The sequence below is a fragment of the Martes martes genome (assembly GCF_963455335.1).
Source record: "Martes martes genome assembly, chromosome: 8".
Classification (NCBI taxonomy): Eukaryota; Metazoa; Chordata; class Mammalia; order Carnivora; family Mustelidae; genus Martes; species Martes martes.
Window position 1 is genome coordinate 21,597,525 of NC_137895.1, and position 26,703 is coordinate 21,624,227.

At 37.1% G+C, this 26,703-nt stretch overlaps 1 protein-coding gene across 9 annotated transcripts in view; it reads left to right on the plus strand.

Moving 5' to 3' along the window:
- Nucleotides 1–26,703, plus strand: part of ANKS1B (ankyrin repeat and sterile alpha motif domain containing 1B) — a gene marked incomplete at its 5' end in the record, with an annotated part of 1,134,786 nt that overhangs the window by 201,562 nt on the left and 906,521 nt on the right. The window lies entirely within an intron of this gene.

Consider the following 26,703-nt stretch of genomic DNA (forward strand, 5'->3'; position numbering starts at 1 on the left):
GTCAAAATGTAGAGGGAGAGAGGAGCATAGGGATTTCAGGAAGGCAGTGTGAAGAATGCTTCAGTTTGTGTCTTTCTTGGGGTCACAGTAGTAAGTGGAACTTTTAATGATTGTCTTGTTGTATTGTGAGTCAGGAATTTCTGTTGATCAAGTCCTGGGATTTTGTACCTTGTTCAAATTCTGTACTATTAGTACATGTTGAGCAATGTTACATTGAGGGTAACATGTGATTAACTTTCCTATTCATAGGAATTTAAGTAAACATTTATTCATTTGAAACTCCCCCCCCCCTTTTCTCCCTCCTTTTTCACTTCCAGTGTCTCTCATTTTATTTTCCAGATGTTTTAGTATTTTTTCAGTATTACCATTTTTCTCATTAGGAATGTTAATGACATACTATTCAGAATCAACACAATTGAAGCTAGGAAAGTTGTCAAGATGTATGAAGTTTTCCCAAAACCCCTTATTTAAGGGGGTGTTGCAGGTTCAGACCTTTCTAAGACATAGTTCAATATGGAGAAATTAGCTAATTAATTAGTTGAAATTAATACTATGTACTAATGACTGTCATTCTGGGAAATGTCCATGAAATATATCTGTTAAATACCAGTTTAGTTTTTGTGGTGTTATTACTTTAGTTAATCATTTTTATAGTTGGTGACAAATACTTCACCTGCTGCCAAGGGTCTCACCGGGTAGAAAATTACAGACTAAGGTCACATGAAACTGCAGAATTATTCAGCAGATGCAGCCAAATACAGATTACCATTTGTACTGGAATAAGATTTACTTTATTAGACCTCTTTTCCTCTCCATTCCATAAAAGGATGAAGTTATATTTTGAATTGTATGCTGAGGGAAAAGATCACTTTCTTTCCAAAAAAGTGGTTTTAGAAGTAGACTTATATATTTTATTCATAATGAAGATAGATATTATCCTTAGAAATCACTTTAAAAAGAGTGAACACCTAAGTTGGGATAATGGAAAATTGCATATGTTATAATTAATGGAACAGTATCCATAGGGACTCAGAGATACTTTTCTCTAATCTGTCATTTTAGATGAACCTTTATATTTTGTTGTATTTGGGACTAAGGTCTTTTCTCATATCTGTAGGCTTACAATAATAGAAGTCCATTTTGTAGAGAGACTCTGATAATCATTAAGTAATATAATTTAGTACCTGCTTAGAGAGGTTACTTATATCAGACACTATTTGAATAATTAAGGCAGAGTTCCTGCCAGCTGGGTCATACAGTAGGAGAAGCACTTAGCAAAAGCTGATAATAGTGTCATGAGGTCAAAGAATTTGTTATCAAGGCTTCCTGGCCAGTTTAAAGAAAGGAAAACATTGATTGCCATTGCCTGGAAAAGTACAAGAATATGAAGATATGCTCGAAAATAGCTTCTAATATCCATAGTTGAAAAAAAAGCAATTCAAGAATAAGAACTTTAAACACTAGTGTGCATTTTAATATACATTTTCCTGGTTCACTTTTTACTGATTTAGTAAATAGCAGCATGTTTAGATTTTTTTTTGTACTATGTACATGACACACACAAAAATTCCCATCACAGTTGGTAGAGCCTTGGATTTCTGATATTTAACAGTTGATTTTTAAGTGTGTTCAAGTATCTGTTTAGAAAATACACACTTTATTCAATTATTAAAACTTCAACTTGATCAGTTACTTTTTCATACAGAATATAGGGAAAGAATACGTTCAAAAGTAAATAGATTTCGAAAATATTTTTTACCTGCCATTTAATTTCTGGTTTCTCTGAGATAAAAACTTAAATTCATCACTTTTGTGACTTTATTACCTCATTAAACATTTTTCTTTTCAAAGATAGGAGTACATATTAGACATGCTGGGAATGCAAACATACGTAAGATATAGTTTCTGAGAACTTGGATTCTCAGCACAAGTAATGACATATATTAAAATAAATATTTGTGGCCATCTTTGTTAGTTCCAGAATCTTTTCCCAAGTAGTTTTAGTTTTGGGGAGGATCACTAGGTTATAAAAGAGACTGGGGTATTTAATGATTCATTGAATATTTCTGTAAATATTTATATATAAAAACTTCAGTAGTGGCTGCCTCTGGCAAAGGAACACATTTCATTGTATATAGTTTTAGAAATTCAAATCTGTAAAGAAAAATTAGCTTAAATAAAAAAGAATAAGAAATTGTATTAAGTCGGCATTAGGTACTGCGTGAATCAGCATGGTGTAAGATGGTGCTTGTGGCACCTGATACATAAACTTAGCTCCTCAGCTTTTGTATCCATGTGCTCATAATAACTGGATAGCTACCCATGCCTTGTATCTGTAGCTGCTACTATATTCTATAGTGTGTTAGCAGAGCATATCTATGCCACTCATATTTAGATGTTCTGTAATAATTTCATGATTCTAACTTCAAGAAAAATTCAGATACACTATTGTTATCTTCAGTTGCTATTTATTCTCCTTTCAGTTACATGTATCTATATTGAGATTGAGGTTTGGGTTTGTTTGTTTGTTTGTTTTGGTAACTGTTTATTTATTTATTCATTCATTTTATTTTAAATGAACATAACGTATTATTTGCCCCAGGGGTACAAGTTTGTGAATGATCAGGCTTACACAATTCACAGTGCTCACCAGAGCATATACCCTCCCCAATGTCCATAACCCAGCCACTCTATCCCTCCCCTCCCAACCCCCTAGTAACCCTCAATTTGTTTTGTGAGATTAAGAGTCTCTTTTGGTTTGTTTCCCTCCCTGTCCCATCTTGTTTCATTTTTTCCCTCCCTAACCCCCGTGACCCCCTGCCCTGCCTCTCAAATTCCTCATATCAGAGAGATCATATGATATTTGTCTTTCTCTGATTGACTTGTTTTGCTTAGCATGATACCCTCTAGTTCCATCTATGTCATTGCAAATGGCAGGATTTTGTTTTTTGATGGCTGCATAGTATTCCATTGTATATATATACTACATCTTCTTTATCCATTCAGAGACTGAAGTTTAAGAGTTAAGGATACATCATCCCTGAGACACTCTTTCCATCTACATGGAACAAAATTACCCCTAGAAAAGTGGAGCCAAGAAATATGTTATTGGTCTTGAAGAATGGACATAAATAACTGGAGAATATTGAGGGAGATGGGCCAGGGTGGTCCATTTATAGAGAATGACCAAAGCAAAAGAACAAGTTATATGTAGATAATGATCAATGGTTTTCCTGGAACAGAGGATAAATGTAGGGAAATTTGGTCAGTAGGACCTCTCTCTGGTTCTTATCTAACTGTACACATTTTTACTCTTGTTCATTTTTGAAGGCATTTTCTTTGGAAACATTTGCTCCTTTGTTATCTGTGACACCACAGTTTCTTCTCTTTTATTGAACTTCTACTTTCTTGAATTATTCTCTATCCTCTTGAATTATCCTTAGATGTGATCTAAGACTTCCTGATCCCTCTACTCTCATGGCTTAGACTGTCACTTACATTGCAGAGACCCCAGTGCTGCTCATCAGCCATAACCTTCTTTTGAGCTCCATTTGCACTTCCAAGTTCACCCTGGACTTGCTTACCTGAATGGTTTTCAGGCACCCAGCATTCAACATTTCAAAAATCTAACTCAACCTGTCCTGCTTTTCCTCACTTATCTCTAATTCAGGTGAGTTGTCATCATAGACACAGTTCTACAAGCTAGAAATCTTACAGTAAGTCTGTATTTTCCCTTTTCCCATATGTAATCACTTTGCTAAGTCTGAAGGAGATGGAGCAGTTAGTCAGCTATCCCAGGGATGAATATTTCAGGTAGAAGGAAAAGCAACAGCATACATCTTGAGATAGAGCAGGGCCTGGCTTGATAAGGGAAAGAATAGTAAGAGAGGACAAGGTCAAAGAGATGTGGAAGAGGCAGTTCTTATAGGGTTTTGTGGGCCACTATAAGTGTTTTTAGTTCTTATTTAATCATTGCATTTTAACCTTACAATAACCCAGTGAAAACCTACCATTAGTTTCATATCTAATCTCCAATCTCATGTAGAGATTAGAAACCTGAAGCTTAAAATGCTTACATTACTTCTAAAACCCACACAATTAGTCGTTGTGAATTAGGATCTGAATCATCCAGTCTAACTTCAGATGGTACTTTAAGTTAAAAGGATTTTGGAGAGTTTTAATAAGTGCCTTTTGTTTTGTTTTTGTTTTAAGGGACCGAAACAAAAACAAATGAAAACATTATCCAGAGTAATAAAGTGATAAGATTTTAAAATGCAAGTTTGTTTGGAAACTCCAAGATAATAGATGCCATATTCCTAAGTGAGGTTGAAGTCCATAATGATTTAGAAATTAAAGAAGTTAATGTGGAATTGGTTAGACAGCATTTATACCCCTAAAGCGAATGAAGGTTTTAAAAGTCCAGGAGACTGGGGGAGACATTTTGGAGAGAGGTACTGGAGTATGTAAATATCCTCTCCAGATTGGATGAGGAAATAGTCCCTTTCCTTTGCCTAAGGTCAGGAAATGGTGGCTTTAAACCCCCAGAGAACTTAATATCTGCCCTTATAGCTTGAAGGACATAGGGAATTAGTATGTGATATCTTAAATCCCAGCTTCAGTACCTTCTAACTATATGACATTGGGGAAACCATGTAAATTCCATATCTCTGTCCATTCTGAAAGGAAATAATTGTCTTTATTATATTTTGAGATGCTTAAATGAGAACACATATATTAATGGGTGTGTATTCTGGTATGCATACAACTGCTGGCATGCAGCAGTTTTTTCAATAAATGAGTTATAATTATTGAGAGTACTAGAATGTCTATGGAACATGAGCTTAGGTTAAAAGTTGGGGTTTATAGATGATGGAAATAATTGGTCAATAACTATTAGTTGGAGGCAGTGAGGTAGATTGAAGGGATGAGATTGTTCATGGTAGTTGAGTTGGTAGAACTGGAAGGGAAGAAAAAACACATGAGAAAAAAACTGAAAGGGGTTTTACAGAAAAGGGGAAAATCGTAAAGGGTGATGTTAGAGGAGCGAAGTATCATATAAAACTGAAGAGGACCTTGATTAGGATGGTAACTAAGAGATACAATTGACTTGGGCAGTTTGGAAACTATCTTTTGATAAAAAGTGTCTTTTGAGAGAGCAAATTTGGTAAAGTTTATAGAAAGGGAAGCCAAGTTGCAGTGTTTCATTAAAGAATGCATTGGCGGTAAAAAAGTGAAGCAATCTGATACTGACTGCTTTGTCAAGAAGTTTGATAGTGAAAACAAGGAGAGAGATGTGTTGGTAGTTTATGAGGGAATCAGGTTCATGGAAGATTGGTTTAAGATGGGGGAGGAATGAGTATTTAGGTTTCCCAGTTGAAAAAAAGGAGATATTAAATGGATTCAACAATGTAGAGGTAGGAAGAAAGAGAAACAAGAATATGGGGGTGGGATTAGTCATCTGAAACATGAGAGTGAAGGGTAATGAGAGGCAAAGATATGGATATAAGGCTGAGAAGAGAAAAGTTGATAAATTTAATGCCTCATAAAAGATTCTTTGTGAAATTGGAGGCAGGTCCTCCACAAGTGAGGGGGTGATACTGAAGATAGGGCTTACATTAATGATTAAAGTTAGGAATGGGTATTGTGGGGTATGAAGAAGAGAGTGGACATGAATAAGTACCGTATGTGCAAAGCGATATGGAGGGCTCTATAGGCATTTTGAATAACACTGTAAAGAAGTTGAGACAGTGCAGTTTTTGCAGCCAAAGGCGACCTAGAGGCCAAGCTAGAGTAAACAGATGATTTCTCAGACACCACTTTAAAAAAGATTGGCAGGTTAGGAAGGAGGAGAAGGAAAAAGTATGTGGGAATTGATGAGCATTATTAACCATTAAGGGGAAGGATAGAGTTTTTAAAACCACTGGGTCTTGGTAATCCATGCATTCACTGCAGTCAGATAGTAAGCTGTGTCTTTACATACAGAAAATGAATAAAATTTTCTTTTCAAATTACTGATAACCCTCACTCTGCTGCTGCATTTTGGGCACTGATTAAATGTTCCATCTAACTAATGGAGCACAATGAATAAGAGAGTGAGTACTAGAGTTAAAACATCCTAGGTTTAAATCCTGCTTAAGAGCTCTGAGATTTGGATAATGCAGTTATCTTCTTTGTGCTACAGTCTTATCATGTGTTAAAAAAAGACATTAAAATATTCTCTCTTACAGAGTCATTTTGATGATTAAATGGATAGTAGATGTGAAGTTTTTAGCTAAGTACTTAGAACATTGTAAATTTTCCACAAATGTTAGCTGTTGCATTAGTTGACTTGCCGCAGTAATATAGTGTAACAGACTTCTGCCAAATTCATTATCATACCAAGGCACATTTTTAATTTTCTTACTCATAAGTGACTGTGCTTTAGGCTATGGTTTGTTTTTAGGCTTTGAGGCAAGTTTAGGTTTGTTCCTTGTGCCTCATTGTGAGGTCCAGTTTAAAGGGGCATAGGGTACTTGGGTTGTATTCATATGTGATGTATGAGTTCAAGAGCAATCTAAATCTGCAAACTTACATAAAACTCTTCGAATATCCTGCATGTGTATATTCCAGTGGTCAAACCAAGTCTTATGGCCAAAGATGAAGGCAATGGGGGTGGGAAGTATACTCTGTCCCAAAGAAGAGAGTAAGTGAATATTTGCTCAGTAAACCCCAGTTTAACTATGACATCTCAATACTTTTTTTTAATTAGCAAGAAAAAATAACACCCAGCTGAAACAATATGATTATTTTTAAATTAAATTAAATTAAATTTTATTATTATATTTTATTTGAAATATAGTTGACATACAATTTTATATTAGTTTTAGGTATACAACATAGTAATTTGACAATATATGATTATTTTTAAGACTATTTTTCACAAATATGGTTTAAGGGAAATGTTGGTTTTATAAGTGAAAGAAAATTACTAACAAAAGAAAATTTCACTTGATACCTGCAGACATATTTTGAGAATCTTTAACACCCAGTATGTCTGTTTACTCGATGTATTAGGACTGAGTATCTTAATTTCTCTGATCTTTTCCTACTATTAAGCTATTTAATATTTTTCTCCTATTGCTCTTTAAAAAAATTATTGAGATGTAATTTGCATGCAATAAAATTCACTCACTTTAAGGGTATAGTTAGATGATTTTGATTGATACATAATAATGTAACTAGAATTACAGTAATGATATAGAATATTTACATCATCCCCCCAAAGATTCCTCATTTCCCTTTGCAGTCAATTTTTACCCAACAGTCTCACCCCTGGGTGGCCACCAGTTTGCTTCCTATCACTATAATTTTGTCTGTTCTAGAATTTCATATAAATAGAATTGTATAGTCCTTTATGCTTGGCTTTTTTCACTTATATATTCATTATTCCTTTTTATTGCTAAGTAGTATTCCATTGTATAGATATACCATAATATGTTTATTCATTCACCTGTTGATGGACATTTGGCTATAATGGCTATAATGAATAAAGCTGTGAACATTTGCATGCAAGTCTTTGTGTTTTTATTTCTCCTGTAGTAGTGGTAAACCTGTAAGAGTGGGATTATTGCATTGTATATTTCAAATATGTTTAACATTTAAAGAACTTTATAAAATGGCTGTGCCTTGTTACCTTCCTACCAGTAATGTATAAATATTCCAGTTGCTTGACCCCCGTGGCATGAATAGTTACCATAAATCTTCTAATTTTTGCCATTCCAATAGTATATAGTAGTATCTTACTGTAGTTTTAATCTGCATTTCCCTGGACACTGATAATATTGAGCATCATTTCATTTGCTTATTTGCCATTGACATATCTTCTTTGGTGAATTATCTGTTCAAACTTTTGCCCATTTTTAAATTGTTTATGTTCTTAATATTGAGTTGAAGTTGTTTATAACTTTGAAAAGTCCCTTATCAGATTTATGGTTTGCAAAGTTATTTTACAGTCTTCAGCTTGCCTTTCCATTTGTCTAATGGTGTCTTTTGAAGGACAAGCTTTAATAAATTTTGATGAAGTCCAATTTTACATTTTCTGTGTATGATTCATGCTTTTTATATTCTAGTTAAGAAACGTTGCTTTTCCAAAGTCATAGTCACAAGGAGTTTCTCCTGTGTTTTTAGTCTAGGAGCTTTATAGTTTTACATTTTGAGAAACGATTCATTTGAAATCGTTTTGTATGTACTATGAGGAAGGTTGAGTTTAATTTTTTTCCATATCCATTGTCCAGCACCATTTTTTGAAAAAGACTAGTTTCCTTCCTCACTGAATTACTACCTTGCCACTCTTGTTAATCAGTGGACCAGAGGGTCTTCTGGCTTATCTGCATAAGGAACTAAGTGGACCCAATCCCAAGCAAAACTGGTGAAAAAAGAAAGAAAAAAACCAACAACTTAATATCTCTGGAAATGGTCCAAAGAATCTACAGTAAATGAAGAAATGTTTATTCAAGAAAATATGTATTTTGGTGAGTGAGATTCTGTGGTATCTGAACTGAGACTCACTCCCCTCACTCTCATCCCACTCAGCAAGATGGAAATTCCACTTAGACTGGTACAACCCCAAACACAGGGGTCCCTCTTCAGAGTTTCTAGTCATCGGCTTGTCTTCAGGCAAGGGCGGGATTTTTCATCCTTCCTCAGCTACCTATTGCTGAGGCAAAATTCTGAGTGAGTGTGGCCAAGAAATGAGGCCCTCTTCCTCTGCTCATTCATGGAATAAAGTCTCTGTCTTGGATGTGGCACTGCTGAGAATACTGGGTCTTGATAACTCTTGCTCTGAACTGTAAGGGGTATAGCTTTATTCTGGGTCTGGTAACTCAAGAAGGAGATGACTGTCCACCCTCTCCTTGTCCCCTAATGAGTACTCAGCTCTTAATATGGAAGTACCACTTAGAAAGACGTGTGCCCTTGTCTCCACCCCTATATACAGAGCTTATGCTCAGAGATTTTGCCTGGGAGGAGAAGCAGAGAACCTGGGAAAGAGATAGTTGTAGGAGCCTGCAGGTGTCAGAACAAACCTTAAGCACTGGCTTTGGGAATTACAACTTCAAAGGAGCTTGAATCTGATTGGAGCCTTTAAAGAGATCTGCAAATGGAGTAGTCTTACAGAGCAATTTAGGCACCAGGGCATTGTTGAAAACAACTGGGTGTTTTCAGAGAAAAGATAGTCAAAAGACCTTATCAAAACCAATGTCAAACCAGAGACTGTGGGCATACATACGCAAAGCTGCCCCTTCTGCTGTAAGGGTGAAATGGACTTCACTAAAATAAACCAGTCAATCACTAAACAAACATGAAAGTAACAATAAAATGGCCAGCGGCAGGAGTTAGTGGTGGTGGAGGAGCACCTAGTTTCTACAATATATTGCCTAAAATGTCGAGTTTCCAATGAGAAATTAGAAGACATACAAAGAAGCAGGAAAACATGATTCATATACTGTGGATAAGGTAGACAAACTACTCATGAAGAGAGATTATATGGACATATTAACAAAGGCTTCAAGATACACATGTTCAAAGAACAAAAGGAAATTATTATTAAAGAATTAAAAGAAGGTATGGTGACAGTTTCACATCAAATAGAGAGTATCAATAAATAGAGAAATGGTAAACAACCAAGTGGAAATTATGGAGTTGAAAAGTACAAAAGCTGAAATGAAAAAAATCTAGAAAAATTTGCTAGAGGGGTTAGAGAGTAGAAGTGAACAATCAGAAGAAAGAACTAGCAAACTTGAAGACAGATTAATAGAGATTATGCATTATGAAGAGCAGAGAGCAAAGGAATGAAGAAAAATGAATGGACCCTCAGAGAAATGTGGGATAACACACAGCAATGTCATGTGTAATGGGAATACCAAAGTACAGGAAAGGAAACAGACAAATATTTGAAGACTTAGTGGCTGAAGCTCCCCAGATGTATTGAAAAATAATCTACACATTCAGAAATTTCAGCAACTCGAAGTAGTGTAAACACAAATAGATCCACAAACAGACATATACCATAGTAAAAATGCTGAGAGCCAAAGGCAAAGAGAAATTTTGCAAGTAGCAAAAGAAAAATGACATAAGGGAATCCCAATAAGATTACAGCTGTCGTCTTATCAAAAACTTTGGAGGCTAGAAGTCAGTGGGATAATCATATTGAAAGTGTGTCCCACCGAAACAAAAACTCCAAAACAAAAGCTCAGTCAAGAATCCTATATCCAGGAAAGATACCTTTAAAAAATGAAGGTGAAATAGAAACAATTCATGATAAATAGAAAGTGACAGAACTTGTTGCTAGCGGACCTGCCTTACAAGAAATGCTAAAGGAAATTCTTCAGCTTGAAAGTAAGTGATCTCAGATGGTAGATTGAATCCACATGAAAAACAAAGAGCGCTGTTAAAGGTAATCACGTAATTATAAAAGACAGCGTAATTGCATATTTTTCCTCATTTTAACTCTTGATCAATTTAAAAAGCAATTTTGTAAAGCAATATGTGTATAATATATTGTTAGGTGTATAGAAATGTAATATATTTGCCAATAATACCAGAACCACCAACCACTTTTTAATACCACCAACCACCAACCACTTTTTTAATACAGGGTTATACATTTTATTTTTTACTCACGTGAGCATTGGAAATTTATATTTTTCAAGGAATTCATATTTTCCATTAAATTTGTTGAATTTATTGGTATAAAATTGTTCTGTTTTGTAGACTTTTTAAATTATTTTTATTAACATTAAATGTATTATTTGCTCCAGGGTACAGGTCTGTGAATCGTCAGGTTTACACATTTCATAGCACTCACCATATCACATACCATCCCCAGTGTCCATAACCTAACCACCCTCTCCCTACTCACCCACCCCCAAGAAAACCTCAGTTTGTTCTGTGAGATTAAGAGTGTCTTATGGTTTGTCTCCCTCCTGATCCCATCTTGTTTCATTTTTTCCCTTCCCTACCCCCCAAAACCCCAACCTGCCTCTCAAATTCCTCGTATCAGTGAGATCACATGATAATTGTCTTTCTCTGATTGACTTATTTCGCTCAGCATAATACCCTCTAGTTCCATCTAAGTCGTGGCAAATGGCAAGATTTTATTTCTTTTGATGGCTGCATAGTATTGCATTGTATATATATTCCAATTCTTCTTTATCCATTCATCTGTTGATGGACATCTAGGTTCCTTCCATAGTTTGGCTATTGCGGACATTGCTGCTGTAAACATTTGGGTGCGCATGCCCCTTCGGATCACTATATTTGTATCTTTAGGGTAAATAACCCAGTAGTGTGATTGCTGGTATGTAGAGTAGTTCTATTTCCAACTTTTTGAGGAACCTCCATGCTGTTTTCCAGAGTGGCTGCACCAGCTTGCATTCCCACCAACAGTGTAGGAGGGTTCCCCTTTATCTGCATCCTCACCAACATCTATCTGTCTTTTCCTGACTTGTTAATTTTAGGCATTCTGACTGGTGTGGGGTGGCATCTCATTGTGGTTTGGATTTGTATTTCCCTGATGCCGAGTGATGTGGAGCACTTTTTCATGTGTCTGTTGACCATCTGGATATCTTCTTTGCAGAATTGTCTGTCCATGTCCTCTGCCCATTTCTTTTCCTTTCTTTTTTTTTTTTTTTTTAAAGATTTTATTTATTTATTTGACAGAGAGATCACAAGTAGGCAGAGAGGTAGGCAGAGAGAGAGGGAAGCAGGCTCCCCACTGAGCAGAGAGCCCGATGCGGGGCTCGATCCCAGGACGCTCAGATCAGGACCAGAGCCGAAGGCAGAGGCTTAACCCACTGAGCCACCCAGGCGCCCCCTGCCCATTTCTTGATTGGATTATTTGTTCTTTGGGTATTGAGTTTGGTAATTTCTTTATAGATTTTGGATACTAACCCTTTATCTGATATGTCATTTGTGAATATCTTCTCCCATTCTGTCAGTTGTCTTTTGGTTTTGTTGACTGTTTCCTTTGCTGTGCCAAAGCTTTTGATCTTGATGAAGTCCCAGTAGTTCATTTTAGCCCTTGCTTCCCTTGCCTTTGGCGATGTTTCTAGGAAGTAATTGCTGCGGCTGAGGTAGAAGAGGTTGCTGCCTATGTTCTCCCCTAGGATTTGGATGGATTCCTGTCTCACATTGAGGTCTTTCATTCATTTTGAGTCTATTTTTGTGTGTGGTGTAAGGAAATGGCCCAGTTTCATTCTTCTGCATGTGGATGTCCAATTTTCCTAATCCCATTTGTTGAAGAGACTGTCCATTGGACATTCCATTGGACATTTCCATTGAACATTCTTTGCTGCTTTGTCAAAGATTAGTTGACCATAGAGTTGAGGGTCTATTTCCATGCTCTCTGTTCTGTTCCATCGATCTATGTGTCTGTTTTTGTGCCAGTACCCATACTGTCTTGATGATGACAGCTTTGTAATAGAGCTTGAAGTCTGGAGTTGTGATGCCACCAACTCCGGACTGAAAACTCTTTCAGCCTTCCTCTGGCTATGTGGGGTCTTTTCTGGTTCCAAATAAATTTTAGGATTATTTGTTCCATTTCTTTGAAGAAAAAAAAAGGGTTGGTATTTTGATAGGGATTGCATTAAATGTGTAGATTGCTCTAGGTAGCATGGACATTTTCACAATACTTGTTCTTTCAATCCATAAGCATGGAATGTTTTTCCATTTCTTTGTGTCTTCCTCAATTTCTTTCTTGAGTTCTTTGTAGTTTTCTGAGTACAGATTCTTTGCCTCTTTGGTTGGGTTTATTCCTAGGTATCTTACGGTTTTGGGCACAATTGTAAATGGGATCGGCTGCTTAATTTCTCTTTCTTCTGTCTTGCTGTTGGCATATAGAAATGCAACGGATTTATGTGCATTAATTTTATATCCTAACAATTTACTGAATTCCTGTATGAGTTCTAGCAGTTTTGGAGTGGAGTCTTTGGGTTTTCCATATAAGGTATCATATCATCTGCAAAGAGTGAGAGTTTAACCTCTTCTTTTCTGATTCGATGCCTTTTATTTCCTTTTGTTGTCTGATTGCTGAGGCTAGGACTTCTAATACTATGTTGAATGGCAGTGGTGATAGTGGACATCACTGTCATGTTCCTGAAATTAGGGGGAAAACTCAGTTTTTCCCCACTGAGAATGATATTCTCTATGGGATTTTCACAGATGGCTTTGATGATATTGAGGAATGTACCCTCTATCCCTACACTGTAAAGAGTTTTGATCAGGAAAGGATGCTGTACTTTGTCAGATTCTTATCCATCATCTATTGAGAGTATCATATGGTTCTTGTTCTTTCTTTTATTAATGTATTGTTACATTGATAGATATGCAGATATTGAACTAACCTTGCTGCCCAAGAATAAATCTAACTTGGTCATAGTGAATAATTCTTATAATAATTCTTATAATGTACCATTGGATCCTATTGGCTAGTATTTTGGTGAGAATTTTTGCATCCGTGTTCATCAAGGATTTGGTCTGTAATTCTCCTTTTTGATGGGGTCTTTGTCTCGTTTTGGGATCAAGATAATGCTGGCCTCATAAAATGAGTTTGGAAGTTTTCCTTCCATTTCTATTTTTTTGGAACAGTTTCAGGAGAATATGTATTAATTCTTCTTTAAATGTTTGGTAGAACTCCCCTGGAAAGCCATCTGGCCCTGTTTGTTGAGAAAGCCATCTTTGTTGGGAGATTTTTGATGACTGCTTCAATCTCCTTACTGGCTATTGGTCTGTTCAAGTTTTCTAATTCTTCCTGGTCAGTTTTGGTAGTTTATCCATCTCTAGGAATGCATCCATTTCTTCCAGATTGTCGAATTTGCTGGTGTATTGTTGCTCATAATATATTCTTATAATTGTTTGTATTTCCTTGGTGTTGGTTGTGCTCTCCTCTTTCATTTATGATTTTATTAATTTGGGTCCGTTCTCTTTTCGTTTTGATAAATCTGGCCAGGGGTTTATCAATCTTTTATTTTTTTATTTTTTTATAAACATATAATGTATTTTTATCCCCGGGGTACAGGTCTGTGAATCGCCAGGTTCACACACTTCACAGCACTCACCATAGCACATACCCTCCCCAATGTCCATAACCTCACCCCCCTCTCCCGACTCCCCTCCCCCCAGCAACCCTCAGTTTGTTTTGTGAGATTAAGAGTCACTTATGGTTTGTCTCCCTTCCGATCCAATCTTGTTTCATTTATTCTTCTCCTACCCCCCCAACCCCCCATGTTGCATCTCCACTTCCTCATATCAGGGAGATCATATGATATTTTTTTCACTAAGCATGATACCCTCTAGTTCCATCCACGTCGTCGCAAATGGCAAGATTTCATTTCTTATGATGGCTGCATAGTATTCCATTGTGTATATATACCACATCTTCTTTATCCATTCATCTGTTGATGGACATCTAGGTTCTTTCCATAGTTTGGCTATTGTGGACATTGCTGCTATAAACATTCGGGTGCATGTGCCCCTTTGGATCACTACATTTGTATCCTTAGGGTAAATACCCAGTAGTGCAATTGCTGGGTCATAGGGTAGTTCTATTTTCAACTTTTTGAGGAACCTCCATGCTGTTTTCCAGAGTGGTTGCACCAGCTTGCATTCCCACCAACAGTGTAGGAGGGTTCCTCCCTTTCCTCATCCTCGCCAGCATCTGTCATTTCCTGACTTGTTAATTTTAGGCATTCTGACTGGTGTGAGGTGATATCATTGTGGTTTTGATTTGTATTTCCCTGATGCCGAGTGATGTGGAGCACTTTTTCATGTGTCTGTTGGCTATCTGGATGTCTTCTTTGCAGAAATGTCTGTTCATGTCTTCTGCCCATTTCTTGATTAGATTATTTGTTCTTTGGGTGTTGAGTTTGCTAAGTTCTTTATAGATTTTGGACACTAGCCCTTTATCTGATATGTCGTTTGCAAATATCTTCTCCCATTCTGTCAGTTGTCTTTTGGTTTTGTTAACTGTTTCCTTTGCTGTGCAAAAGCTTTTGATCTTGATTAAATCCCAATAGTTCATTTTTGCCCTTGCTTCCTCGCCTTTGGCGATGTTCCTAGGAAAATGTTGCTGAGGCTGAGGTCGAAGAGGTTGCTTCCTGTGTTCTCTTCAAGGATTTTGATGGATTCCTTTCTCACATTGAGGTCCTTCATCCATTTTGAGTCTATTTTCGTGTGTGGTGTAAGGAAATGGTCCAATTTCATTTTTCTGCATGTGGCTGTCCAATTTTCCCAGCACCATTTGTTGAAGAGGCTGTCTTTTTTCCATTGGACATTCTTTCCTGCTTTGTCGAAGATTAGTTGACCATAGAGTTGAGGGTCTATTTCTGGGCTCTCTATTCTGTTCCACTGTTCTATGTGTCAGTTTTTGTGCCAGGACCCTATTGTCTTGATGATGATAGCTTTGTAATAGAGCTTGAAGTCTGGAGTTGTGATGCCACCAACTTTGGCTTTCTTTTTCAATATTCCTTTGGCTATTCGAGGTCTTTTCTGGTTCCATATACATTTTAGGATTATTTTTTCCATTTCTTTGAAAAAAATGGGTGGGATTTTGATAGGGATTGCATTAAATGTGTAGATTGCTTTAGGTAGCATAGACATTTTCACAATATTTGTTCTTCCAATCCATGAGCATGGAACATTTTTCCATTTCTTTGTGTCTTCCTCAATTTCTTTCATTAGTATTTATAGTTTTCTGCGTATAGATTCTTGGCCTCTTTGGTTTGAATTATTCCTAGGTATCTTATAGTTTTGGGCACAATTGTAAATGGGATTGACTCCTTAATTTCTCTTTCTTCTGTCTTGTTGTTGGTGGAAAGAAATGTAACTGATTTTATATCCTGACACTTTACTGAATTCCTGTATAAGTTCTAGCAGTTTTGGAGTGGAGTCTTTTGGGTTTTCCACATATAGCATCATATCATCTGCAAAAAGTGATAGTTTGACTTCTTCTTTGCTGATTTGGACGCCTTTTATTCCTTTTTTGTTGTCTGGTTGCTGAGGATAGGACTTCTAGTACTATGTTGAATAGCAGTGGTGATAATGGACATCCCTGCCCTGTTCCTGACCTAAGCAGAAAAGCTTTCAGTTTTTCTCCATTGAGAATGATATTTGCGGTGGGTTTTTCATAGATGGCTTTGATAATATTGAGGTATGTGCCCTCTATCCCTACACTTTGAAGAGTTTTGAATCAGGAGGGGATGCTGCACTTTGTCAAATGCTTTTTCAGCATCTATGGAGAGTATCATATGGTTCTTGTTCTTTTTTTATTAATGTGTTGTATCACATTGATTGATTTGTAGATGTTGAACCAACCTTGCAGCCCTGGAATAAATCCCACTTGGTCGTGGTGAATAATCCTTTTAATGTACTGTTGAATCCTATTGGCTAGTATTTTGGTGAGAATTTTTGCATCTGTGTTTATTAAGGGTATGTAATTCTCTTTTTTGATGGGATCCTTGTCTGGTTTTGTGATCAAGGTGATGCTGGCCTCATAAAATGAGTTTGGAAGTTTTCCTTTTTATTTCATTTCTATTTTTTTTTTCTATTTCTTTTCTATTTTTTCCTTTCTATTTTTTGGAACAGTTTCAGGAGAATAGGAATTAGTTCTTCTTTAAATGTTTGGTAGAATTCCCCTGGGAAGCCGTGTGGCCCTGGACTTTTGTTTGTTTGGATATATTTGATGACTGTTTCAATCTCCTTGCTGGTTATGGGTCTGTTCAGGCTTTCTATTTCTTCCTGGTTCAGTTGTGGTAGTTTATATGTCTCTAGGAATGCATCCATTTCTTCCAGATTGTCAAATTTGTTGGCGTAGAGTTGCTCATAGTATGTTCTTATAATTGTTTGTATTTCTTTGGTGTTGGTTATGATCTCTCCTCTTTCATTCATGATTTTATTTATTTGATTCCTTTCTCTTTTCTTTTTGATAAGTCTGGCCAGGGATTTATCAATCTTATTAATTCTTTCAAAGAACCAGCTCCTAGTTTTGTTGATTTGTTCTATTGTTTTTTTAGTTTCTATTTCATTGATTTCTGCTCTGATCTTTATGATTTCTCTTCTCCTGCTGGGTTTAGACTTTCTTTGTTGTTCTTTCTCCAGCTCCTTTAGGTGTAGGGTTAGGTTGTGTATTTGAGACCTTTCTTGTTACTTGAGAAAGGCTTGTACCATTGTGTTTTCATTATCATTTGTTTCCATGAATTTTTTCAATTCTTCTTTAATTTCCTGGTTGACCCATTCATTCTTTAGAGGGATGCTGTTTAGTCTCCATGTATTTGTGTTCTTTCCAACGTTCCTCTTGTGATTGAGTTCTAACTTCAGAGCATTGTGGTCTGAAAATATGCAGGGTATGATCCCAATCTTTTGATACCGGTTGAGACCTGATTTATGACCTAGGATGTGATCTATTCTGGAGAATGTTCCATGTGCACTAGAGAAGAATGTGTATTCTGTTGCTTTGGGATGAAATATTCTGAACATATCTGTGATGTCCATCTGGTCCAGTGTGTCATTTAAGGACTTTATTTCCTTGTTGATCTTTTGCTTGGATTATCTGTCCATTTCAGTGAGGGGAGTGTTAAAGTCCCCTACTATTATTGTATTATTGTTGATGTGTATCTTTGATTTTGTTATTAATTGGTTTATTTAGTTGGCTGCTCCCACGTTAGGGGCATAGATATTTAAAATTGTTAGATCTTCTTGTTGGACAGACCCTTTGAGTATGATATAGTGTCCTTCCTCATCTCTTATTATATAGTCTTTGGCTTAAAATCTAATTGATCTGACATAAGGATTGCCACCCCAGCTTTCTTTTGATGTCCATTAGCCTGGTAAATTGTTTTCCACCCCCTCACTTTAAATCTGGAGGTGTCTTCCGGTCTAAAATGAATTTCTTGTAGGCAACATATTGATGGGTTTTGTTTTTTTATCCATTCTGATACTCTGTGTCTTTTGATTGGGGCATTTAGCCCATTAATATTCAGGGTAACTATTGAGAGATTTGAATTTAGTGCCATTGTATTGCCTGTAAGGTGATTGTTACTGTATATTGTCTCTGTTCCTTTCTGATCTACTACTTTTTTTTTAAAAATTCTTTTTTTTTTCATTTTATTTATTTGACAGAGAGAAATCACAACTAGGCAGAGAGGCAGGCAGAGAGAGAGGAGGAAGCAGGCTCCCTGTGGAGCAGTTAGCCCGATGCGGGGCTCGATCCCAGGACCCTGAGGTCATGACCCGAGCCGAAGGCAGAGGCTTTAACCCACTGAGCCACCCAGGCGCCCCTGATCTACTACTTTTAAGCTCTGTGTTTGCTTAGAGGACCCCTTTCAACATTTCCTGTAAAGCTGGTTTGGTATTTGCAAATTCTTTCAGTTTTTGTTTGTCCTGGAAGCTTTATATCTCTCCTTCTATTTTCAATGATAGCCTAGCTGGATATAGTATTCTTGGCTGCATGGTTTTCTCATTTAGTGCTCTGAATATATTATGCCAATTCTTTCTGGCGTGCCAGGTCTCTGTGGATAAGTCCGCTGCCAATCTAATATTTTTACCATTGTATGTTACAGACTTCTTTTCCTGGGCTGCTTTCAAGATTTTCTCTTTGGCGCTAAGACTTGTAAATTTTACTATTAGGTGATGGGGTAAGGACCTATTCTTGGTGATTTTGAGGGGGTTTCTCTGCACCTCCTGGATTTTGGTGCCTGTTCCCTTTGATATATTAGGGAAATTCTCTCCAATAATTCTCTCCAATATACCTTCTGCTCCCCTCTCTCTTTCTTCTTCTTCTGGAATCCCAATTATTCTAATGTTTTGTTGTCTTATGGTGTCACTTATTTCTCGAGTTCTCCCCTCGTGGTTCAGTAGCTGTTTGTCCCTCTTTTGCTCAGCTTCTTTATTCTCTGTCATTTAGTCTTCTATATCACTAATTCTTTCTTCTGCCTCATTTATCCTAGCAGTAAGAGCCTCCATTTTTGATTGCACCTCATTAATAGCTTTTTAAATTTCAACTTGGTTAGATTTTATTTCTTTTGTTTCTCCAGAAAGGGCTTTTATCTCTCCAGAGAGGGTTTCTCTAATATCTTCCATTCCTTTTTCGAGCCCGGCTAGAACCTTGAGAATCATTATTCTGAATTCTCGATCTGACATATTACCGATGTCTGTATTGATTAAGTCCCTAGCCTTCGGTACTGCCTCTTTTTCTTTTTTTGTGATGAGTTTTTCCACCTTGTCATTTTGTCTAGATAAGAGTATATGAAGGAGCAAATAAAATACTGAAGGAGTGGCAAAGACCCCAGGAAAATGCACTTTAACCAAATCAGAAGAGACCCCAAATCGTGGGGGGGAGAAAGGGGATAAAAAGAAGTTCAGGAAAAAAAAAATTAAAAAAAGAAAACAAATAAAGAAAAAATATAAAAAAGAAAAATATATATACATATATATTATATAAACTAGTTAAAAAAAGTTATAAAAGAAAAGGGTAAAAGTTTAAAAAAATTTAGCAGAAGAAAAGAATAAAAAAATAAAAAATAAATTAAATTAACCGCAAGACTAAAGAATCATGGGGAGAAAGCCCTGAGTTCCGTGCTTTGCTTTCTCCTCCTCTGGAATTCTGCTGCTGTCCTTGGTAGGTGAACTTGGTCTTGGCTGGATTTCTTGTTGATCTTCTGGGGGAGGGGCCTGTTGTAGTGATTCTCAAGTGTCTTTGCCCGAGGCGGAATTGCACCGCCCTTACCAGGGGCTGGGCTAAGTATCTTCTCGGGTTCACTTTCAGGAGCTTTTGTCCCCTGAACACTTTCTGTAGAGTTCCAGAGGATGGGAATGAAAATGGTGGCCTCCCAGTCTCTGGCCCGGAGGAGCTGAGAGCTCGGGGCCCCACTCCTTAGTGCGCCCTCAGAGAAAAGAGCCCAATCACTCCTGTCTCCCTGGCCTCTGGCTGCTCTCCAAGCCCACCCAGCCTGCGACCAGTTCAAGGTAACCCCGAGCTGAGAGCTCACTCCTCGGCTCTGTCTCTGCAGTCTGCTTCCCCTGTCTAATACCTGCAAGCTCTGTGACACTCAGACACCCCCAATCCTTCTATGACCCTGCGGGTCCGAGGGCCACACTGGCCCCGCGTGGGCTTCCCCCAGGTTTAGGCTCTGGAGCGATGTCCCTCTGTGGAGCAGACTTTTAAAAGTCCTGATTTTGTGCTCTGTTGCTCCACCGCTTGCCGCGAGCCGGCTCCTCCCCCCGTGGTCTGTCTTCCTGTCGCTTTGGATTCACTTCTCCGCTGGTCCTACCTTTCAGAAACTGGTCGATTTTCTGTTTCTAGAATTGCTATTCTTCTCTTCGATCTCCTTTTGGATTTGTAGGTGTTTGCAATGGTTTGATAAGCTATCTAGCTGATCTCCTGCTACCTGATGTCGTCTCAGCCTGCTACTTCTCCGCCATCTTGACTCCTCTCCTGGGGTTTATCAATATTATTAATTCTTTCAAAGAACATGCTCCTAGTTTCGTTGATTTGTTTTACTGTTCTTTTAGTTTCTATTTCATTGATTTCTGCTCTGATCTTTATTATTTCTCTTCTCCTGCTGGGTTTAGGCTTTCTTTGTTGTTCTTTCTACAGCTCCTTTAGGTGTAGGGTTAGGTTGTGTACTTGAGACCTTTCTTGTTTCTTGAGAAAGGCTTGAATCGCTATATACTTTCCTCTGAGGACTGCCTTTGCCTTGTCCCACAGATTTTGAACAGTTGTGTTTTCATTATTATTTGTTCCCATGAATTTTTTCAATTCTTCTTTAATTTCCTGGTTTTTTAGTAGGATGCTCTTTAGTCTCCATGTATTTGAGTTCTTTCCAACTTTCCTCTTGTAATTGAGTTCTAGCTTCAGAGCATTGTGGTCTGAAAATATGCAGGGGATGATCCCCATCTTTTGGTACTTCTTGAGACCTGATTTGTGACCCAGGATGTGATGTATTCTGGAGAATGTTCCATGAAGTTTGGGATGGAATGTTCTGAATATATCTGTGATGTCCATCTGGTCCAGTGTGTCATTTAAGATTAGATGAAGGGTGTGGACCTATTTTTATTGATTTTGAGGGGTGTTTTCCTGTGCCTCCTGAATTTTGATGCTTGTTCTCTTTGTCATATTATGGAAATTATCCACTATAATTTGGTCCAGTATGCCTTCTGTCCTTTTCTTTCTTTTCTTTTCTGGTCCCAATTATTCTATGGCATCACTTATCTCTTGATTTCTCCCCTCCTGGTCCAGTAATTGTTTGTCTCTCTTTTGCTCAGCTTCTTTATTCTCTGTCATTTGGTCTTCTATATCACTAATTCTCTCTTCTGCCTCATTTATCCTAGCAATAAGAGCCTGCATTTTTGAATACACCTCATTAATAGCTTTTTTTTATCTCAACTTGATTAGATTTGAGTTATTTTATTTCTCCAGAAATGGATTTTATTTCTCCAGAAAGGGATTCCCCCATATCTTCCATGTCTTTTTGAGCCCAGCCAGCACCTTGATAATCATCATTCTGAACTCTAGTTCTGACTTATTACCAATGTCCATATTGTTTAGGTCCCAGCCATTGGTACTGTGTTGTGTTCTTTTTTTTTTTGTGGTGAGTTTTTCTATCTTGTCATTTTTCCCAGATAAGAATATATGAACGAGCGAATAAAATCTTAAAAGGGTGTCAAATCCTCCAGAAAAATATATGCTAACCAAATCAGAAGAGACCTGAAATGGGTTGAGGGGGGAGACAGGGGAAAAACCAAAGAAAAAAATATATATTTTAGACTAGTGAATAGAACAGAGTTACTCACTTGATTTTGGGTGTATTCTGGTCTTTTAGTATAGACTGCCTTCCAAAATTTTAATGATAGAAAAACTTATATATATACAAAAATAAGAGTAAAGATGATGAAGGGATGGAATATCACTGTAAAGATGAAAATTTTAAAAAAATTCTGAAAAAGGAATTGATAAGTTGGTTGGAAAAAGAAAAAAAAGGAGGAGAAAATGTGTTCAGACTGGAAACTAGAACAAAGCCATGTGCTAGATTTTGGGTATATTTTGATCTATTAGAAGAAATTGTATCCCAAATATTTAAAGAAAAAAAAACTTATATGTATACAAAAAATAAGGTTAAATATAATGAAGGAATAAAATATGACTTTAACAATGAAGATTTAAAAAAATTTTTTAGAATGGTATAGTTAAAGACGTTAAAGAATAAAGAGGAAAATTTCAAAAAATAGAAGAAAAAAAATAATTTAACTTTGCAAAACTAAAGGATCATGAGAAAAAGGCATGAATTCTATGCATTGCTTTCCCCTAGCTCTGGAGGTCCACTGTTTTCCTTGATCAGTCAGTTTGGTCTTGGCTGGATGTTCTTGCTTATCTTTAGGGGAGGGGTCTGTTTCAGTGACTATCAAATATCTTTGCCTGAGGTGGATTTGCACCACCCTTGCCTTGGGCCAGACTAAGTAATTTGCTAGGGTTCACTCTTTGGGAGCTTTTGTTCCCTGAATGCTTTGCAGAGCTCTGGAGGAGAAGAATGAAAATGGTAGCCTCCCAGTCTCTGGCCCAGAGGAGCTGAGAGCTCAGGGCCCCACTCCTCAGTATGCCCTGAGAGAAAAGCAGTCAATACCTCCTGTCTCCCTTGTCTCAGGCCGTGCTCTGTGCTCATCTGGCCCGTGACCAAGTGTTTCTGTCTCTGGCACACAGATGCATTTGGAGTCTCCAAACCCAACAGATTCCTGGGTCCTGTGCCATTCCTCCTGGAGGAGAAAGGAGAGGGTCTTTCCGGATCTTCCAGTTGTGGGGACCCTGTTCGAAGAGCAGTGGTCCAACTGTGCTTTGGATCATTGTTTAAGGTAACCCTGAGCTGAGAGCTCACCCCTTGGCTCTGTATCTGTAGTCAGCTTCCCTGTTCTGATACCTGGGAGTTCTGCCACACTCAGATAACCCCGATCTTTCTGTGACCCCTTGGGACCTGAAACCACACTGTCCCTCTGGGGGCTCCATCCCTGCTTATCCTCTGGAGCGATGTCCCTCCGTGGAGCAGAGTTTTAAAAGTTCTGATTTTGTGCTCCCTTGCTCCACCACTTGCCAGGTGCTGCCCCGTGGTATATCTTCCCGTGGTTTCAGATTCACTTCTCCACACTTTCTACCTTTCAGAAAGTGGTCAATTTTCTGTTCCTAGAATTGCTGCTCTTGTGCTCTACTATCTCCTGTTGAGTTTGTAGGTGTTTGGAATGGTTTGATAGCTATCTAGCTGAACTCCTGGGACCTGATGTCATTTCAGTCCACTACTCCTCTGCCATCTTGCTTCTCATAGACATATTATTAATATCTAGAAATTATATATTGATGACCTCTCATTCCTCATATTGCTAATTGATGTCTTTTCTCTTCTTTGTCAATCTGACTTGACATTTATGAATTTTTTTCATCTTTTCATAGAAACAGTTTTTTATTTCATTGATTTATTTTCTTTTTGTGGTTTCTGTTTTCTATTTTATGGTTTCATGTTTTTAATTTTCTTTTTAAACTGCTCCACTTTTACTTTACTTTTCTTCAAGTTTTTCATTTGAAGCTTAGAATAATGATTTAAGATATGTCTTCTTCCTAATAATATAAGCATATAATAATGAGCACTGCCTTACCTGCAACCCACAGATTTTTATGCACTGTTTAAATTTTCATTAAGTACATAGTCATTGTTAATTTTTTCTCTAACCTCTAGGTTATTTAAAAGCATGTTGTTTAATTTCCATGTGTAAAATAGTCTTATCTTTTTATCTTTCATAAAAGAATCTTCTTAGATTAATTTATGTTGTGGTCAAGAGCATATTCTTTAAATTTGAGATATGCCTTATTATTATATGTCTAGGTTGGTGAATATACACGAGCACTTTCCAGAATGCATATTCTGCATTTGTTGGCTAGAGTGCTGTGTAAATGGTATAACATATATATAATTCATGTTCCAGTGGGATGGGGAGCATAAATAATATTAGAAGAAATAATGACCCCCAAATTCCCAAATCTGTTAAAAATGATAAGTCCATAGAGTCAAACACATCACTAAACCCTAAGCAGAAGCATAAGAAAAATAAGGAATATCATATTCAATTTATTGAAAATCGGTGATACAATGGAAAAGTTACATGCAAAAACAAATATATTCATTAGTCACAGAAAATGAAGATAAGAATTATAGTGGACTTCTCACCACAAACTATGTATATCAGAAAACAATAGACTATCTTTAAAGTGCTAAAAAGTAGCTGTTGATCTCAAATTTTGTATTCAGAAAAAAATCAAGCATAAAGGCAAAATAAAAACTTCATAATAAAAAATGTGTGAGGGATTTCTTCACATTCCCTCCCTCCCCCAGGATGTTCCACATTTTAAGAGAGTATGTTACCTTATATAGCAAGAGGGACTTCACAGAAGTGATTAAGTTTTGAGTGAGATTATCCTGGATTATCTGGGTAGACCCAGTATAATAACAAGGGTCCTTATGAGAAGGAAGCAGGAGGAGTGGTGTCAGAAAAGGGGATGTGATGACAGAAGCAGAGATCTGAGTAATGCAGCCATGAGCCCTGAAATGTGGCCAGCTTTTTAAAGCAGGAAAAAGCAAGGGATAGATTTCCCCCTGCCACATCCAGAAGAAATATCTTCTAACACCTTGATTTTAACCCTGTAAGACTCAGAATGTCATTATATTTCAAAGTTTATTTTGGATTTCTAATCTCTGGGACAGTAAGATAAATTTGCATTATTTAAGGCAAGTTTGTTATAATTTATTAAAGCACAAATAAGAAACTAATATATGTTTTGGTATCTGGAAATGAAGTGCTACTCTAACAAATACCTAAAAATGTGGAAGTGACTTTGAAATTGGGTAGTGGGTAGAGGCTGGAAGAATTTTGAGGAGCATGACAGAAAAAGTCTAGATTTCCTTGAACAGACTGTTAGTAGAAATATGGATATTAAAGACTCTGCCAATGAAGGCTCAGAAGGAAGTGAGGAACATGGTAGAGAAAACCTATATTGTTTTAGAGAATACTCAAGTAATTATAAACAAACTGTTAGTAAAATTACAGCTGTTAAAGGAACTGCTTATGAGCTCAAAAGTAAGTGAGGAACTCTTTGTTATTTAGTGACAGCTTCATGGAATTTTGTTGTGTGGTTATGTAGGCAACAAAACTTGTAAGGTGTGACTTTGGGTATTTACCTGAGATTTCTAAGCAAAGTGTGAAAGGTGTGGATTGATTTCATCTTGCTACTTAGAGTAAAATATGAGAGGAAGGAGATAGATGGAGGAAAGAGTGTTAAAAAGGAACCAGGACTTGATGATTTGGGAAATTCTCAGTCTTTTTAAAGATGCTAAAATTAGAAGATTAATGTCAGGAAAGCGTGCTTTGGTGAGAAAGCCAAAGGTGTGGCTAAGCAGTCTTTTGCTAGTGCCACCGAAGGCCTTTAGATAAAGGTCAAAGTTTTAATTACAAAGAGGGCTGTTTGAAGAGACTAATCACATGACTAATGGATCCCTTTACACATCTCCGCAGAAACCAGGAATGAAGATAGGATCATCCAGGAAATATTTTTTTTTTCATCCAGGAAATATTTAAAATCTTCTTGTTTAATGGAGTGAATCCCTGTGACAAATTCTGGGGACCCACAATGTTTGTAAGAATGTTACATAAGTAGAAATACTGTCAGTGTGAACTGCAGGGACAGAGAAAGAACAAAATGAAAAAAGGTTGTTGGGCTTCCAGAATTCTGCAGACAGGAAACAATCTAATACAACAATTCAGCTGTGAACACATTATATCCCTCATGAGAAAGGATGACTCTCAGGTCAGTTCTGGGAGCCCATAGGCCTGAGCCATGGGAAAATTATTCTTAGGCCTTGAAAATCTAATGGAGTTTGCCTGGTTGGATTTTGAAGTTGCTTGGAACCAGTAAGCCCCCTTTTCCTTCATTTTGCCCCTTTCTGAATAGAAATATCTATATTGGTTATTTCCAGATCCACATATGAAGTATTTTGCCACAGGATGGATTATATCCAAAGTTGTACTCATAGATTGACTTAGATGCTGAAATTTAGGACTTTTGAGCTGATAAGATTTAGGTGAGATTTTAGACTTGAGTAGGGGCTATAATGGGTCAAGGCTTTTGGGTCCTTTGTCTTCTTTTCATCACCTTCTTTGACTGACCCTCCTGCTTCCCTCTTGTAAGGATCCTTGTGATTACATTGGGCCTATCCATATAATCTAGAATAATCTCCCAATCTCAAGATCCTTACTTTAATCATACCTGAAAAGATCCTTTTGCCATGCAAGACAAATCCTAAGTTCTCGTGATTAGGATGTGGATGCTTTCAGGGGGCTGTTATTCAGTCTATCATAAACTCCAAACTGGAAACAACTCAGATGTCTATCACCAGATGAATGTATAAGTAAATTGTGATATTCTACTCACCATTTAAAAAGGTATGAAACATTTCACACGTAATAACATGGATGAACCTTAAAATATTTTTTACTTCCAAAATAAAAAGACAAAATGGAGCACATGCTTTATAATTCCATTTATATAAAATTCTGAAAAATGGAAACTGATCTATAGTGATATAGCAAATCAGTGATTGTCTATGGACTGGGGGGTTGGAGAGGAATTGGGAGGGGAGA